The 18,216-nt window shown below is 33.3% G+C and overlaps 1 protein-coding gene and 1 pseudogene across 7 annotated transcripts in view; one reads left to right on the top strand and one right to left on the bottom strand.

The window, feature by feature from the left end:
- The window catches only part of Diaph2 (diaphanous related formin 2), a 979,330-nt gene that overhangs the window by 645,953 nt on the left and 315,161 nt on the right, over positions 1 to 18,216 (bottom strand). The window lies entirely within an intron of this gene.
- LOC101713459 (low molecular weight phosphotyrosine protein phosphatase pseudogene) lies at positions 1,967 to 2,565 on the top strand (annotated as a pseudogene).

Genomic DNA, 18,216 nt, shown 5'->3' with positions numbered 1-18,216 from the left:
ATTTACTTCATAAAAATAAAAATAATGCCCTAAAATTTCACATAACATTTTTCTTTATAAAAATTACTCCCAGTCATTTTGCTCTTTTATATTTTGGTGATTTGGAGGCAAATATGATGAAATAAAAATTTTAAACATTAAGAAAAGTTAGAACATAATTCACTTTTGGCTAATCTCATAAAAATATAATGAAAATGACTAATCTGATATAGTAAGTTAAAACAGTAAGGGAAAGGGAAGCATATTTAGATCTTGACCTAATAATGAACAATTAAAATCGTCTATGGAATTAATATGGTCTTTAGGAAAATGTTTTACCTGTTGCTTTACTAACAATTAGGTCTTCCAACAGTTTTAAATTAAGGCTTTCAACTGAGTTTTTGTGCTCATATTTGTAACAGCCTATGAGAGCTGAACAGAGGACACTGATACAAATACGTATGTATTCATTACAAATTAATCACTTTTTTCACTAGGAACTACAGATAATGAATAAAACTTTTAATGTACTCAAGTTTACATATATAAAAACATGTAATGCTTAAATACACAAAGTTAAACCAATGTACAAATAAGTAGCTAAGATCCATAGATACATGGATTAGATTTGATTTACCGAGTGACAACAGACTCTCAGCCAGTGAGACTAATACACATTCATGGATTAAAGTTTTCAATTACCATGACAGTATTTGTTCATCAGCCTTTTGGTTATTTTTTAAACAGAAAAGATAATTATATCTATGCATTATTCCTCTCTCTGATCTTGGAATATTCATTCTGATTTTAAGGAAATAAACTATACTTACATAAAATATTAAATAATTTTTTTAAAATAAACATTCTAATCAAATACAGAGCCACTTAAATACGACACTGATAAATAGGACTACCTTTGTCAAACAAGGTGGAAAAATTCAAGATGGTACAATAAAGTACCAGGAGGGCCGGGGATTTAGCTCAGTGGTTCTGCCGCCTGCCTCGAAAGCGCAAGGTCCCGAGTTCGATCCCCGGTACCAAAAAAAAGAAAAAAAAAGAAAAAAAACAAATAAAGTACCAGGACTAAAGGAATAAAATATGTAGAGGACTTTAAGGACTAAAGAATGTAGAGCCTTGGTCATTACTGAGAATTGAAAATAAAAAATAAGCAAAGGGAGAGTTCAACACTGATATGTTCCATACTAATAATAAATATATTTGGCTTGGGGTTTTAAAGAGATCATAAATTTTCCAACCTCCTCCATTTACTCAGCTTTGTATTATGTAAGCTAATTTATAATACATTTGCATACCCCAAGCATTTCTCCACTGAAGAAGTTAGCCAGGAATAGCTTAAACTAAACACCCACTATTGTTGTGAAGGGAACAAAACAAGGAGATGACCTGTATTCTACCCTCAAAAAGCTATGAAAAGGATTGAGGACACCAAAGAGAACATTTAAAAGTAACTCAAGGGCATTTACAAAGCAAACTGTACGAGTTAATAAAATGTATGCTAAGAAAATAAAAAGCTTCACTCAGGCACAGTTAAATCTCCTCAGAATTCTCAAAGCTGATATCAGGAATTAGAAGAAGCAAACAAGATTATAAAGGAGGTAAGCACCATGATTAGATGAGTCAAAGGTATCAGATATTTCATTTGGGGAAATAGTATGGGACTAGCACATAAGAAGACTGTGAAACTCATATACATAAGTGGGCAACCAAATTGGCCTGTCTAAAGCAAGACTACAGCTCACATACACTAAACAATGGAATGTGAAAACAATGGGGGTTAGAGGGTCAACTGGTAAAAAAAAAAAAAAAAGGCAGATAAAGTAGGAACATGAGAATTATTGATTTTATTTTCCTACTCAAGACTGCTATAGATATTTTCACTTGAATAAATATAATTTTACAAGAATAATAAAGTAGGTATATATTTTTAATGTTTTAAAAAACTAATGTAGGTTGACCACACCGGAACATGGCCAAGTCCGGGTTGAAGTCCATGCTGTTTGTATGTCTAGGCAATATTTGCCGGTCACCCATTGCAGAAGCAGTTTTCAGAAAACTTGTAACTGATCAAAACATTTCAGATAACTGGGCCATTGACAGTGGCGCTGTTTCCGACTGGAACGTGGGCCGGGCCCCGGACCCAAGAGCTGTCAGCTGCCTAAGAAATCATGGCATTAGCACAGCCCATAAGGCAAGACAGGTCACCAAGGAGGACTTCGCAACGTTTGACTATATACTGTGTATGGATGAAAGCAATCTGAGAGATTTGAATAGAAAAAGCAATCAAGTTAAAAACTGCAAAGCTAAAATTGAACTGCTTGGAAGCTATGATCCACAGAAACAGCTCATCATTGAAGACCCCTATTATGGGAATGAGTCTGACTTCGAGCTGGTGTACCAGCAGTGCATCCAATGTTGCAAAGCCTTCCTGGAGAAGGCCTGCTAGGGCTGGCTAGGCCCCTCCACTGGCCCACACTCACCCCAGCCAGCTCTGCCCTCTCACTCCTGTGCTCAAGCCCCAGGCCCCACCTGTTTCTCCAGATGACTTAACCTTTCTTCTCTTAAAAATAATTGTAGGTACAGATCTGCCGTATTTGCAGAAGAATAAATAAACATGCTTGATTCAGTGTTTATGGGGTACAGTAAATGTTCTTAGACTAGTTTAATGTCCCACTTTGCCCTATTTATAAAACAGTGAAACAAATATAGAACAGACAAACAGCACAATGGAGTAAGAAAGACCCAAAGGCTCAGATCAGCCTCTTAGCCCAGGCAGACCTGGATACCTGTGCTACCTCGAGGGAGTGTGGACAGTGCCTCAGCTCACCTGTGCACTCTCCCCCTGGCCTCTACCAGTCACAGCAGCCCATCCAGAGCAGCACTTCACCAACATATCAGTGTTGTAGCTCATGCACACTCATTGTGCACATTTGTATGCATGTGTTCAAAAAATATAGTGAATGTTTAAACTTCTTTTAAAAATTTACAATAAAGGATGCATTGCCATGGATTCTCCTCAAAGTCCTCCCCTTTGCTTTGGACACACTTAATCCCATCGTCCTTGCCACTTTCTGAAGCACTTCTGGAAGTCTTTCCTGAGGATCTTTAGCTGCGCTGTCCTGGCTGCCTCCGTGTCCTGAATCGATTGAAAACGTTTCCCTCTCATGGTCATTTTGACTTTGCGAAGAGCCAGAAGTCACACAGTGCCAGATCTGGTGACTAAAGTGGATGAGGACACACTCATGTTTTTAGGAACTGCCTTTCCATTGGATGGCACTTGACAGCAGCCTTCACTGTAGTTTTGATCACACTTTGTAAAGGCACGAGAGAGGATATGCAGAACTACTTCAGAAAGGGGCAGTAACTTTAGGATAAGAGTGTTTGAACCTATGGAGAATATTTTGAGGGGGATTCATGGAAGTGTGTCTTGCTGTAATAATTTTAATTTAAATATTCACTGTATATTTTGATCATACCTCCTGTATTTAAGATGGAAAGAGAGATTGGTAGAATTGTTGTTGGTTTTGTCTAGTTTATTTCATGAGGAGATCTGCTTATTTGTTCCCATTTAAAATACTCTCCTCTAAAACTTTAATTCTGTCCAACAAGAACAACCCTTGTAAGTGGTGTATCTTATGAACAGTTGAGGGGTGTGTCTGTTTTATATGTACATGTAATCTAGATGTCAATACAAATTGGCTTAGGTTTAACAAAGTAAGTTAAAAAGTTGGAAAAGTTTATTATGCTTGTATGCATAAATATTGATATGTTAATAAGAAAGTTATGGGCAAATATAAGCAATTTCATTTCATTGTCAAATTCATATGGGTATCAGAAAAGACTGCTTTCAAGATAAACTGAGACGTTACAAAGTACAACTGAGATAAATCCAGTGTCTTCCTATTTTTAGTCAAATAAAGAAACATTTGAGAACATAAAAAAAAACTAGTGTATATGGAAACCTATATCATTAAATTAAGAAGAGAGATCAATCAATAGTAAAAAAGCTACAGATTAAATCAATCTTGAAATTTTAAGCCATCTCTGTTATATAAAGATGGAGGAAATTTCAGTTCACAATTGTCAGACTTTTACTTTGAAAGTGAAGAGTTTATAAATATTACATTCCACCTTTCCTTTGAGAGTGGACAGTTTGGAAATACTACATTTCTCTAAAGCCTATGTCTTCTAACATAGTGGTTAAAGCCAATCCATGAGTCTTTTTCTTCTTGTGTTTGTCATTAACCATATCCCTCTTCAATGTCAAGTGTGACTTTTATCATATTTTAAGTGCACATGTACACTGTTTTATAACAGACATTAAAATAAAGGTAATTCCATAAATCTCATTTCTGAGTGCATTTTTCCCCTAAGAAAACCAAAAGAATGATACATATGGTAGCATTTTGTACATTTATGTCATGATCCTTACCCTGAAAGAACTCATTCAAAAATGGAAGGAAAACAGATTTAAGTCATGGAAACAAGCTGTCAGAATATCTATATTCAAAACTGACTCTTAATTATGAGCTTTTTAACTATGAGCAGATGTATTTCTGGCCTACAGTTTCTTCATGCATGAAATAAGAGTCCTGTACTAAATATTGGCCAATTCATAGATTATAATGACGTTGACCATATAATGATACTATCCAAGTTGTCAAACATGTTGACCACAGTCCCTGAAAACATATGGCAAAGAATTAACCATACTCTGGACCAAAAAAAAAAAAGGCCCGTTACTAAAATAAATGAATAGCATAAATGAACTACCACTTCTATCATGTGGCAGGTACTGTTGCTTACATTTTACATATATTAGCTCAATTGTCAAAATAAATGTAAAGTACAGATATTATTGTTATTTCCATTTTGTGTTTAGAGACTAGATATTCTACATCTTACCTAGGACCATACCAATTAGGAAATAGTAGAAGTGGATTTTAAACCTCAGAATCTGGCTCTAAAACCTGCTTTCTTTATCCTGGTTCAGTAACACAACCCTACTTGCTAGTGGGTCTTGGTTTCATTTTTTACCAAGATGTCTTAATGATGAGCATAAAAGGAAAATAAAGCAAGTGAAGTTCACATATATTGATTCTATCATAAGGGGCTACCTTTAGCATGTTACTCCATATTTCATTTTTAACATCAAAAACAATTAGAAAATTAATAGCTTCATTCAAGTACAAAAACTATTACTAATACTAAAGGAATCCAGTTTGTCAAGCTGAAAATGATTAACTAAGCATTATCATTTTTTTCTACTCATATAAAAGGGTAAATTACAGGGATTCATTAAAATGAATTGGCTGTCACTTTTTCCCCAAATAAAAATTCTATTCAGTGGGGGCTGAGGATTTAGCTCAGTGATTCCGCCGCCTGCCTTGCAAGTGTAAGGTCTCAAGTTCGATCGCTGGTACCAAAAAAAAAAATTCTATTTAGTGAACTATGACATAAAACTCATGAGTGAAATACAGTAGAGTTTAGGGGTTTTTTTTCTCCTTGTGTGATAAACATGGAGTTTGCTTACATCTTCTAAAGAGAAAATGTCAGAGGTTAAAGGCAAATATGTATTAATTCCTAATTTTATTGACATACTGTAGAAACAATTCTTCAAAGCCTAACTATTTTTATTAATAGGCAAAATATACCACTTAAATTAAAGGAAGTAAAAGCTAAGGAACTAAGAATGTCCTTTAAGGAAAAAGCATTTTCTTCCTCTCTAAAATGCTATCACATAACTATCAATACAGGCTCCCACAATGTAATCCAATAAAAACTAAGCAATTAGTGGACAGTGATATTTGCAATAAAGCATGAATTACACAAATGATAACTGATTATTAGACATTTTAGAACTAAATTCAACATGTCATCTTTAATGTTTTTGCTATCTGAAATATCCAAATGAGAAATGTTAAAAGTATGACATTTAAAATAACCAAAATGATCACAATCATCAGATGAAATGAGAAAATTCAACAAAGTACATAAGACATAGAAGATTGTTAACAAAATGGCAAGGACTACAGAGGTAGGATTGAATACAACCCTGGCTACAGAAAGAGCAACAATAATTCAAAGTCTTTTATACATTCACAACAGGGTTATAATTCATATGTCTTGCTGCCGGGGAACTCAAACCACCAGTGGTACATGCATGACTGTCCCACAGGGCAGCTTGTATCACTGGTGGTACAAAGAGAACTAATCACTTTTATTGGTCTTTTTACTAATAAAATTAATAAAAAGCTGCCTGATGGGACTGTCATGCATGTACCACCAATGGTTCAAGACGGTGGGAATGTGATAAAGACCTATGAAACTCAAAGATGTTCAGGAAATGAAGAGCAGTTGTTTTCTGAGCTTCGAGACTTTATGACATATCTATAATCATTAATAATCAAGGTTCTCATGATTCCTGTATTCCATTTAATGGCATTGAATGTTTCAATAAAGAGCTCATAAAAAAAAAGTGCTAGAGAGTTTTAGAATAATATTCAACTTTTGCTAAATGAGATGGAAAACCTAGGTTAAAAGATCATTTATACCAGGAGACAGTATCCAAGGAAGGATATGCAGCTATACATACCACTTAAGCCTCCCTCACACACTGAGCCAAATGAATTCTGAGGGATATTTTCACAATATTTATACAACTCTTAGATACTAAAACTGTAGCATCTCCAAGAATGTATACATTTAAAATATTTCTTCACATTCTATATCAAGAAGATATATATGTGCATGCACCAAGTATGGGCAAACAGAAATTCATAGAGGAAGAGAATATGATCTTTGTACAGACTAGCCTAGAATTTCTCATTCAAGTAATTACTGACATAAATAAGAGATAATCTCAAGATTTGTTGGCACTATATTTACATATTGATAAGTTCACTATATTGAACATTAAGCCTTTAGAACTACTACGTGTGTTTTTTAACCATTTCTTTGAAGAGGGCTAGGGTGAAAAAAAATTATTGCCAAGAAATAACAGCAACTATTATTTAGGTGGGTAACAAATGTGATTTTTTACAAAATATGCTGTACTCACTAGATGATAAAGAAGAGTAATAAATAAATAAGACAATAACTCTGCCTTTCCTCATTGTCTTTGTTTTATGGCTTTACTAATACTTTAAAGTATGACTTTATAGATCAAATTGTGAATAGCAAGCCAAGTGCAGTGGCACATGCCAATAACTCCAGCTAGTTGGGAGCCTGAGGCGGAATTGCAAGCTTGAGGCAAGTATGGACAACACAGAGAAACCCTGTCTTAAAATATGATATAATACAATACAATAAAATAATTATGATATTTAAATTCAATGTGGAATATCAAAAATACCCTGAGGCCAGTCTAATTACCAATGCTTTTGGAATATCTGTACAATTCCACCTCATCCAAATGCATGGCATATACAGTATACATAAATCACTGAGGATGACATAACTGTAGCAATTTAAACTAAATATCTATTAAATAAGAATTGTGGCTAGAACCTAAATTTTGACACAATATACTCTAATTAAGGCAATATTTAGTGAAATAGTAGTGGTTGTTACAAAGAAAAATAATGAGCAAAATCTGGCTTTATCATTAGACAATTTCTTAACACATGTGACAGTATTATCAGTGAGAATTCAACCACCTAGTTCATTTCTGTCCACATTTTACAGACAAAAATGCCCTAATAGAATCCTTGACCTTCAATAAAGAGTTTAAATGCATCAAGCACAAATCATTAAGTATTTTTCAAAAGCACACAATAGCAATTTTGACATTTTACTAGGTGATTTCTCCAGAAATAAATCAATAAAGACTTCATCCTGTAAAATTAATAACATAACTTTTAGTAAGTTGTATAAAATTAAAATTAATAAGGTTAATCATATCCAGGGTTTCTTTACTAGTATTTAAAATTATGAGACAAAAATAATTTAAATCAAATATGATCTTCTTCACATTTCCAACCATTGTACTCCATTATGAATGTAGCAGTCTGAGGATGGAACTTTTACTAGAGAATTAACTTCCAAAAGAACTTTGAATTTCAGAGATTATGTATTGTCTGATTATATGTTATCTTTAGGTGAACAGAGACATACATGAGTACTCTAATCAAATATGGCACTCTATTAAATCTAAGGTACAAATACAACAGAAACATTTTTTTGGTGAGGCTGGGAATCAAAATCAGGACCTTGAGCATGCTTGGCAAGTATGATACCACTGAGCTACACCCCTAGTCCCTTGATTAGGTTTGGGTTTTATACAGATACCTGATTTCACAATTGTTTTAATGATCAGGATCTTAGACCTAAAAACTATGTTGTTTGGTATTAACTGCCTTAACCTATATTAGTTTATTCAAATAACTAGTGTTTAGTGAGAGCTAACCTAATATATTCCATTCATTTTCAATTGTCTCCTTTGCAAACTGCGATGTATACCTGTACTGCTGCAACATATATATTAGTAATTGCCAGTTTTCCATAATAAATTGGACACAATTTTATTTTAATTAAGTATCCCTGAGGATACCCAAGGAGGCTTCAACTATGGAATAACTTTCAAAATTCTTATCTACAGATCAGGTTACTCTTATGAGTTCCAGATCATATGCTTTTCTAGTTCCTAAACATCTCTGAGTATCACACTCAAAGGGATTCAAGGTTCTTTCTTTTTCCTAGCAAATTTTGTACTCCTTTTGCATTATGTCAATGACTGGCATCACCAGATCCATCCAATGGTTCTAAGTAACAAAATTCCAATCTGACTTTTCTCTATATCATTAAGGAAAAAATACACACACACACACACACACACACGCACATATGTATGTGTGTGTGAAGACCACTACTATTATCCATACTGCCAAATTTAAAACTTTGCTGTCCTTGTCTGAATTAACTTCTCAGCAATAGTCTGCATGATTAAACTAGCCCCTGCTTCTTCCTGTCATATTTTTTCTCTTAGATTTTGTAATATCATATTTTCTTCATTTTGCTATTTTGTTGGCATTTTCTTTGCTGCCTGTTCCTTTTCCACTAGCATTGAGGGAGTAATCCTGGGCTGTTTTGGGGTTTTTTGTTTGTTTTTGTCTTTTTTTTCCTCTATATAATTCTTCTCTTGGTAATCTCATCCATTCAAATAGTTTTAAATTCTATGCATATATACATGACTCCCAATCTTTATTGGAAAGCCAGATATTCTTTTGAGCTCCAATTTTCAACATCTGACTAAAGGACACAGCAAATTAATTATCCTTTCTCAAATTTATTATGTCTAAAGAGAACTTTTATTTTTCCTATTCTTCTCTATCTCAGTAAGTAGCATCCACCTCAATGCATAAATGAGATATATGAGACTTACATATTGGACTTCTACTTCCCCTTTCTTTTTTCTCATCTCCCCAAGTTGAACATATCATTAATAACTGTTAATTTCACTTTCTATATATTTAACTCCCTCCTTATATTTCCACTGCCTTGCCTTCTTCAAATCATTAAAATGTTCCAATCAGACTATTATTAAAAAGCCACCTAAATGTTCTCCCATCAATCCCAAATTTCCTACTGAAAGTGATCATTCTAAAATGTAATTTAACCATACCATCCCAAACCTGTAATTAAAAATCCATTAAAAGTTATCTGTAGATAATAAAGAAAGTTTATATCAATTCACTCCAGTTTGCATTTCCAAGTCATTTCTCTCCTATTCTTCATGTCACATTCTCAAATCATTTTAAAACTTATTCCCTGACATGTGATGACATCATATAATTTCTTCTGCCAAAAAATACTCTTATTTTTTCAAAAAGCAATGTCTACATATGCCTCAAGTCCCAGTTCAAATATATTTTATCTGAAATCATTAGGATTTATCTTTAATTGTTCTTCAATATTATTTTTCATGCATTTTTATGCCAGTTATCACATTGTATTATAACAATTACTATGTGTTAAAGAGAAAGTGTAAATTATTTTTGGCTATGTGCTTTCATTATCTTTGTTTTATTATCTCCCTTTATCCAGTTACCTTTTGACAGTTTTATTGAGGTTTAATGTCAACAAACCAGTCAAAATACTATTATCAATAATCTTCCTAGTTTAATAGGTCCAAATTTATCTAAACCCCCTATACTCATCATATTAACATTTCAGGACAGAAAATGGTCTAGCAGCATGCATATCAAGAATATTCTCCTATACTGTACTGTGGAACATATATCTACGAATTTCAAATTACTGCTGCAAACCTCAGGGATTACGTACATTTAGTTAGGGTGTGTATCCAATATACATGACCACATAAAGATATGCACAGCTATATATATTCCAGGAGAAAGAGACAATCAGTGAAGCTTGAAAGTTACTACACAGTGTGATCAAAATATAGAGTGAACATTTACAAATTTCACATTGTCATTTGTCTTGTCTCTTTTGTCTTCACTGGGACAAAATACTCAATACTCACAACTTTTAAAAGGAGAGGTCTGTTTTTGCTTATGTTTTAGAAGTTTCTTAGTCCTTACATGATCAGGGGCATGATGGAAGGGGCTGGGTAGAAGAAAGCTGCTCACCCAATGGCAAACAGGAAGCAGAAAAACAAGCAAAGAGCCAGGTGGGGAGATATACCATTCTAGCTCATGCCCACAATGACCTGCCTCTTCTAATCAGGCCCCAAATCATAGCAGCATAATTAATTATAGTGACTCCATAATTCATTTCTCTTTCAAAAGCCCTACCTATGAATGCATGAAGCTTTTGGGGGACATCTAGATATAAACCATAACACCATTAATCTCCCTCAGAATTTTCCCCCTGGCTTGGACTACACTTAGCCTACCATTTTTCCCACCTTCTAAAGCAGTTCTATAAGACTTCCTTCATGAGTATCTTTATGAGTTGTAATTTAAAAAATACAATCAATGTTGCTGTTGCCAAGAACTATCTAGTGAAAAGATAAGCTTGCAAAAACAATAAGGGGTGTCTTCATCCACCTTATTCACGAGATCTAGAATTGTGTGACTTCTGGCTCTTCTCCAAAGTCAAAATGACTATGAAGAATAAACATTTTAAATCAATTCAGAACATCAAGGAAGTCACGATAGTGCAACAAAAGACATTTTCTAAAGAGATCTTTCAGAACTACTTCAGAAGTGGCAAGAAAGATAGGATAATTGTATTCAAAAGAAGAGGGAGAATTCTGAGGGGGATTAAAGGTAAAGTGTCTTTTAGGGTAACTTTTAAATTTGACATACACCATGTTTCAGTTATACCTCATCAGACCAGTATTTTCATTATTCCATTCATGCATTTTAGGTACTTTGTTGATGTCTACTTTCTAAAGAAATACTATACTTCTGATTTGAATCACAGTAACTGCACTTTAGGTACACTGAAGTTCATAACCTTCACTAGTTTAGAGATAAGAAAAAACAAACTGTTCTTATAAGCTGTTTTTTTCCATTCACCTACTATGAAAATGGAGCTTTTATAATGTATTAACTTCTAAAAGCACTACATTGATTAAAGGGAAAACTTACACATACCAATGTGATGTTACTTCATCTCCGATGAAAACAATGAAAAACAAGCTATGATTTATTGTACAGCTTGATGAAAAGTTAAATATTAAATGATACTGAGGCAATTAGCAAATTCATAAGTTACATCACAGGAGAAAAAACAGCCACAAAACAAATTGCCTTAGTTTCAATCACCATTTTTCTATTTATAATCTATGGTATCCTGGGCAAGCTATGTAACTTCTCTGTGCCTTATTTTCTTCATGTATAAAATGTGACTAATAATTGTAACCTCAACAGGTTAATGAGAACATGAGTAAATACATGTAAGGTGATTGTAACAATGCTCAGCACAGAGCACTAAATGTTATGTAAATGTAAGACATTATTATTAGTAGTAGTATTTCTTTTCCACTTGTGAGTCTGTTTATTTACACAGTCTCTAGACTATATAAGTCACTCCCTAGTGAAACCCTCAGTAGGGGACCCTTGTACAAAGGACAACCAGAATGGAATCCCTGGCCTTTCTACTATGCCCCTAGAAAATGTTTGTTAGAAAGACAGAAGTAGAAAGACTAGGATTTAGTAAGCATGGCACAAATCACTTTTTCTATTGCTTAGCTTTCTATTTTCTCTAGTGTGAACTTGGCTTTATGTTCTACAATAAGGGAAGAATCACAAAGCAGACCAGAATCCATTGTAGTCTAGAGCCTATGCAAATGCCTAAAATTTTAAATATAAATGTACATAAGTTATATAAAGTTAAGGTTATATTTGTATACAGAACTTATATTGAATAAGACACTAAAACAATATGGGTTACCTTCCACATACCTATTCGGGACTATAGGTATATTCTAAAATTCCTATTATGATACCACTTCTAGCACTCAGAAAATCCAACTACTAAAATTATGTGATTCATTTTCTACTTCACCAATTCAAAATGTGAAGTGAAAAGTAAACATCAGAAACAGAAAGGTGATCAGCTGCCTAAAAGAATTGGTTTTAAATTTTCTTATATACTTCCTAGATGCCCTCCAAGATAATTTCTTTGAAGTTGACTAATCATATAAACTAAGATATCTGAGAAGCGGATTTGCAAATCTCAAATGCAGTATACTTTCCATATGTACTAGAATTGTTGTGTGAAAAGGTTATCGTATGGAGAGGTTATCTTCTTGAGTACAATTTTCTAACACTTTCACAAATGAAGTTATTATAATGATGCTAGAAACCACTCTGCCAAACTCCAGTGAAGTAAAATATTAGAGTTGAATATACTTCAATGGTCCAGGATAAAGGAGGAAAGCTCAGCCAACCCACTGAGAATTAAGATTTGCTACTAAGTTTTCTGGGATATAAAGGATAAGGAAATCATGAATAATCACAGTTGCTTTACGAATTCTCTTCATTCTACATTACTATAGTAATAGAGAAATCACTCCTTAAAAACGACAGGGCCCTTGGTAATACACAGTTACAGTAAGATACTACAAAAGAGTTTTTTGACACAAATGTATATTTTGGCAATTTGACAATAATTATAATGCTAAATTTACTTTCACCTTCCAGAACAAGATAATGCAGAACTTTTTAAATACTCATAGATATAAGACATTATTCCTACCTGGAAACAGAATTTTGGAATATAGTTCTTTAAGATATTTAATAGTTGACCCTCCAAAAATATCTTATATTTCTTTCCGAATGAGGTTTTTTTATAATCAGAAGGGGGTTTTTAGCAGCACAATTTCTGTGTCCCTCAAGCACATAAATAACTTTAAAATATTTCTTAGATCAAATATTTAGTTGAAGTAAGAATAAAATTCTCATTTCACCACAGGGAAATTGCTGAATTTGTAATTAATTCAAGCCTAGTACACAGTATGACCTCAACCTGGATTAAATTTAAAAAGAGAAATAAAAAAAACACTTAGAGATGCACTATTCATTTCACCAAATATTTAAACACAGAGGAAAGAAGTAAGTATTATCTTTACAGTGAAATAAAGAGAGGTCCAAACCCCTAAAGTTAAAACAAAGGTTAACACTAAAACAAATACTAACACTAAATCTGTACTGGGTATTTCTATGTAAAAATACCGAACTAATTCAAGCTGCACTGTTCTTTTTTTTGTTGTTTTTTGTTCCCGGGGATCGAACTCAGGACCTTGCGCTTGTGACGTGCACTGTTCTTGTTATCTTTGAAAATATTACTATATTATAACCAAAGATGGTTTGTCTTATCACATTATTTTAATCTTCCAAGTAATTTTTCCATCAACATGATCCTTAGCCTTTTATGATTTTATGGCTACAAAAATATATCTGTTAGATAGCAGTATCTTTGGCTCAAACCCAAAACCTATGAGGGATAGCAATTCCTTGGTTTTTCGTAGGTCCTGTTTCCAATCCATCAATGAATATTGCTGGGTTCTGCTTCTGAAGATATGAATTTAAATTCTCTAGTTCATATCCTTTTATTTTTCTTTCCTTCCCTTTTTCTTCCCTCCCTTCATCTTTCCTTTCCATTTCCTTTCTTCTTTCTTTGTTCTTTCTTTCTTTCTCTTTTTATCTTCATTTCCCTCCCTCACTCCCCCCTCCCTTTCTTTCTTCCGTCTATCTATCCATCCATCCATCCACCCAACCATCCATCTGTCTATCCATCCTGAAAAATGAGTCCAGGGCCTATACACTAAGCTACATTTATAGTACTTTTATTTTACTTTAATTTTAAAACAGGGTCTCACTAAGTTGCCCAGATTGGGCTAAAATTTGCAATCCTCCTGCCTCAGTCTCCCAGAGTGTTGGGATTACAAGCATGCACAGTCCATACCGGGCTATTCATATATTTTTAAAACTATTTAACCATCACACGAAATGTCCTACCTAAAGAGTTCTCTATCATATTATTATATTTTATCTTCTTTAGAATAACTGACATTCTTAAAAATTTAATTACATGTTTATTATTATATGTTTTCAGTTAGATGGTAAATTCTACAAAAAAAAGAAAAAAAAAAACCTAAATCATACCTGCCTGAATCACAGTTACATTCTCCATGGTCTAGTACAGAGTAGATGCTTCATTGCACATAGACATACATATTTGTGAATTTATGAATTCTAGAAAAATGAATTTATTGATTACTACTAAAGGACTCATACTTTCTAGAAAAGACTTTATTATATAATTTCTTGAAAATAAAAAATTAATGTCTGAGAAAAGTTAGGCAGTCCCTCAAGCAAAAATTCAATTACTAAGTCTATAAAACAAATACCTACTGATATGGTAAGCATATCATACAATTACCCCCAAGAGTTTTTATCAACCCTCTTACTTTTGTTTTTATTGTTTACTGTTTTCTTCTCCACTCCCATTTCTAAACTTTAAACTACAGTTCAACCCAAAAGTTCACTGGTTTCCCCACTCCCACCAGAGCTACTGGGGCATTGCCATGAGCTATATCTGCAACCCTTTATACATTTTTAAATTTTCAGTCAGGGTCTCACTAAGTTGCTCAAACTGGGCCTCAACTTGTGATCCTCCTCCCTCAGCCTCTCATAACTCTTGGATTATTATGCTCAATTTCACTGGATCTTTTTAATCATACTGAGTTTTAGGAAGTAATGAGAGGATACAGATAAAAATAGGTTGGGAGTAAGAAAATAAATAAAAAGTCTCAGAAAATACTGACCATCCTAGTAGATAATGGTTTAGTTAACACATAACAATTTAAATATATCTAAACTTTTGTAAAACATAATAATTTGGACCCTAGAAAATTCTTTGAGTAGAAAGAAATATTTATCTTGAATCTAAGTAAGCAAGCAGGGCCTAATGTGTAGAAACCCAGGGAAGCTGGCTGAGCAAAATAAGACAAACAAATTCTACTTTAACCACTAAGAATTCAGAATAACTCATTCTGTGGCCTACTGGAGTAAAAAGCGTTGTGTGAAAAATAATACAGTATGGCATATGATAAAAACTCAATATGTATTTCTTCAATGAAAAATAGGAGACAAGGAGGACAGCCTCAAAGGCAGCTTAGAATTGCAAAAATAACACTGTTGTCTCATTTCTACAGTAATTAGTCTGTATGTAGGCCACTATTACTAAAATATATACAGAAATGTAGCTCTCAATACTCAAGCATAAGTTCATCCAAGATTTGTGAACAAGGCAAATTTGTCACTGTTGATTATGTACATGCTAGGGTTTGGTGAGAGATGGGAGATGTGAATTTCGGAGGGAAATAGGCTAAAGAACTATTTTATAGTTAAATTGACATTAGGCTTATTGTATACAAGGTTTATAAAAATGTTATTTAACCTTTGATTAAAATTTAGTCTCAAAAACATCTTCATTAGTAAACATTAGACTGCTTACTAATGAATATTAGCATTGAATAGCTCTTGAGAAATATATTGTCCACAATCACCAAATTCTGAAGATCAGCTAGTATATTAATTCTATTGAATGGTTTATATAACTCTTAGTACACTCATTAAAAGTTATTTCATCAGGGCCAGGGATTTAGCTCAGTGGTTCTGCCGTCTGCCTCACAAGCACAAGGACCCAAGTTCAATCCCCGGTACCAAAAAACCCCCAAAAAACAAAAAGTTATTTCATCAAAATATTATCTATTTCTCAGTTAAATATTACATAATATATAAACATTGAGGCGTAATTATACTCTGTCCACCAAGGAAACTGATAATGGTATTTTCAAAAACATGATTAAAGTGGAGAAGGTTGATGATAATACATAATAGTCCTGAGGTCATTAGGACTCTGAGTATACAAGGATATGGAGACGAACTGACACAAAGTAAAAATGATATCATAATATTAGGATAATGTTCAAAAACATTGTATTCAATCTCTCTCTCTCTCTCTCTCTCTCTCTCTGAACTGAAGGGCTTCCCACTGAGCTACCACCTTAGCCATCTTTTTTATTTTTTGAGATAGGGTCTTACTAAGTTGCCTAGATTGGGTCTGAATTTATGATCCTCCTTCTCATCCTCTCAGAATGTTGAGATTACATGTATACACCACCATGTCCACCTAACTATCTCTCTCTTATTAAACTTTAGTTGAAATATATAGTTATATCTTAGAAAATAACTAAATATAAATTATATTATTGTACTTTGATGTGGGAAGATATTAAATATAAGAAGCACTTTCAAAGCTCTTCCATATTAATTTAAGAGTCCTATACTATGAAGTTTAATATAAGGTATTCTCAGGCATTGCTATTACAGAAAGCGATATTATGAAGTTCATACCTACTATAGCAAAGGCTGCTTAAAATACTTGACAACTTCAGTTATGCTTGTCATCATATATACTTACCTGTAGCCAACTGATTAAACTGATTTGAACACCACACTAATAAGAACAAGTACATAAATTCAATACTTATTGGGTCAGTTAACATTCTTCTTCATCGTGGGCACAAACTGCCTGGTAGTACCTTGTCATCATAAATTTCACTAGTCACAGGAATCATTGGGCACACATAGATGAAAATGATGTATTTAAAAAAAGCATTACTGCTGTAAGTCAAAACAGCATCATGTCTATTAATTACAATGAGTAATATTATCATTATATAATGACAGCCAATATTATCAGACCAAATAACTTTCTACTAGAACACACTACCAAAAAACATTGCTTTCAAAGGGCAAATTTGTAAGTGAACTTGACAAAGAAATGGCTGACCTTAAGTCTTCTTGGAAAGAGTAAAAAATTCTTAAAGAATCCTTTAACTAAATTACAGATTACCTGCAATATTAAAAAATGGCTAAACCTGACATGATCATGCATAACTGTAATGTCAGCACTTGGAAAGCTGAGGCAGAAGAAATGCTATATAGCAAGTGCAAAGCCAACTACAACTACATAGTGAGATCCAGTCTCTAAATAAATAAATAAGCTAGACTCATGTCCCAAAACTCTGTCTCAAATCTAAGAAATTTCCTATGATTCTCGTTATATATACTCAGCTTATGCTTTGAAATGGATTAAGAAATTATATAAAGCGAAGTTGTATTACTAATAAAGTTGAACGTCTAAAAATATAACACAAAGATTTTAGAACCATATTTGATCTATCATGCAGATATATTAACATTTGATAATACAATCAATTATTAAAATTCTGAAATTGTCAGCATTAAGAAAACAAAAGCATATAAAATAGAACAAAAATGCTAGTTATTGGCAGGGATGTGATCTGATACTGCAAGAGTAAATAGTAAGCAAAACCTGAGAGAGGAGTGATAGAATCTTTATTATTGCTGTTAGTGGAACAAAAGGTGCCTAATCATACCAAATTCCCTTTTGAAAGAAAATTACAAATTTCCTAATAGCATCATATGTTATGGAGTAGTTACTTTTGTTGCCTTCTAATAAAAGCAATTACACCCAAGGAAACAACACTGTTCCTCACCCACTACACGTTTATCGTTCTGTTCTTATCACATGAAACCAGACACAGTTAACTCTCATGAGCCATTCTAATTGAGAAAATATTAGCAATACACAATAGCTATATTTACCATCTGAATGCATCATATATTTTCCTTAGGCACCTATAAAATTAATTTACATAAAAATTATAATCTTTAAGCCCCTATCAACAGATGGCAAACGGCATGGGGAAAT

The sequence above is a fragment of the Heterocephalus glaber genome, unplaced genomic scaffold, assembly GCF_053883595.1.
Source record: "Heterocephalus glaber isolate CG9 unplaced genomic scaffold, H.glaber_assembly_v1.0 deba00001613, whole genome shotgun sequence".
Lineage (NCBI taxonomy): Eukaryota > Metazoa > Chordata > Mammalia > Rodentia > Bathyergidae > Heterocephalus > Heterocephalus glaber.
The sequence above is the reverse complement of the archived record's forward strand: the minus strand, read 5'-3'. Positions and strand labels throughout refer to the sequence as shown.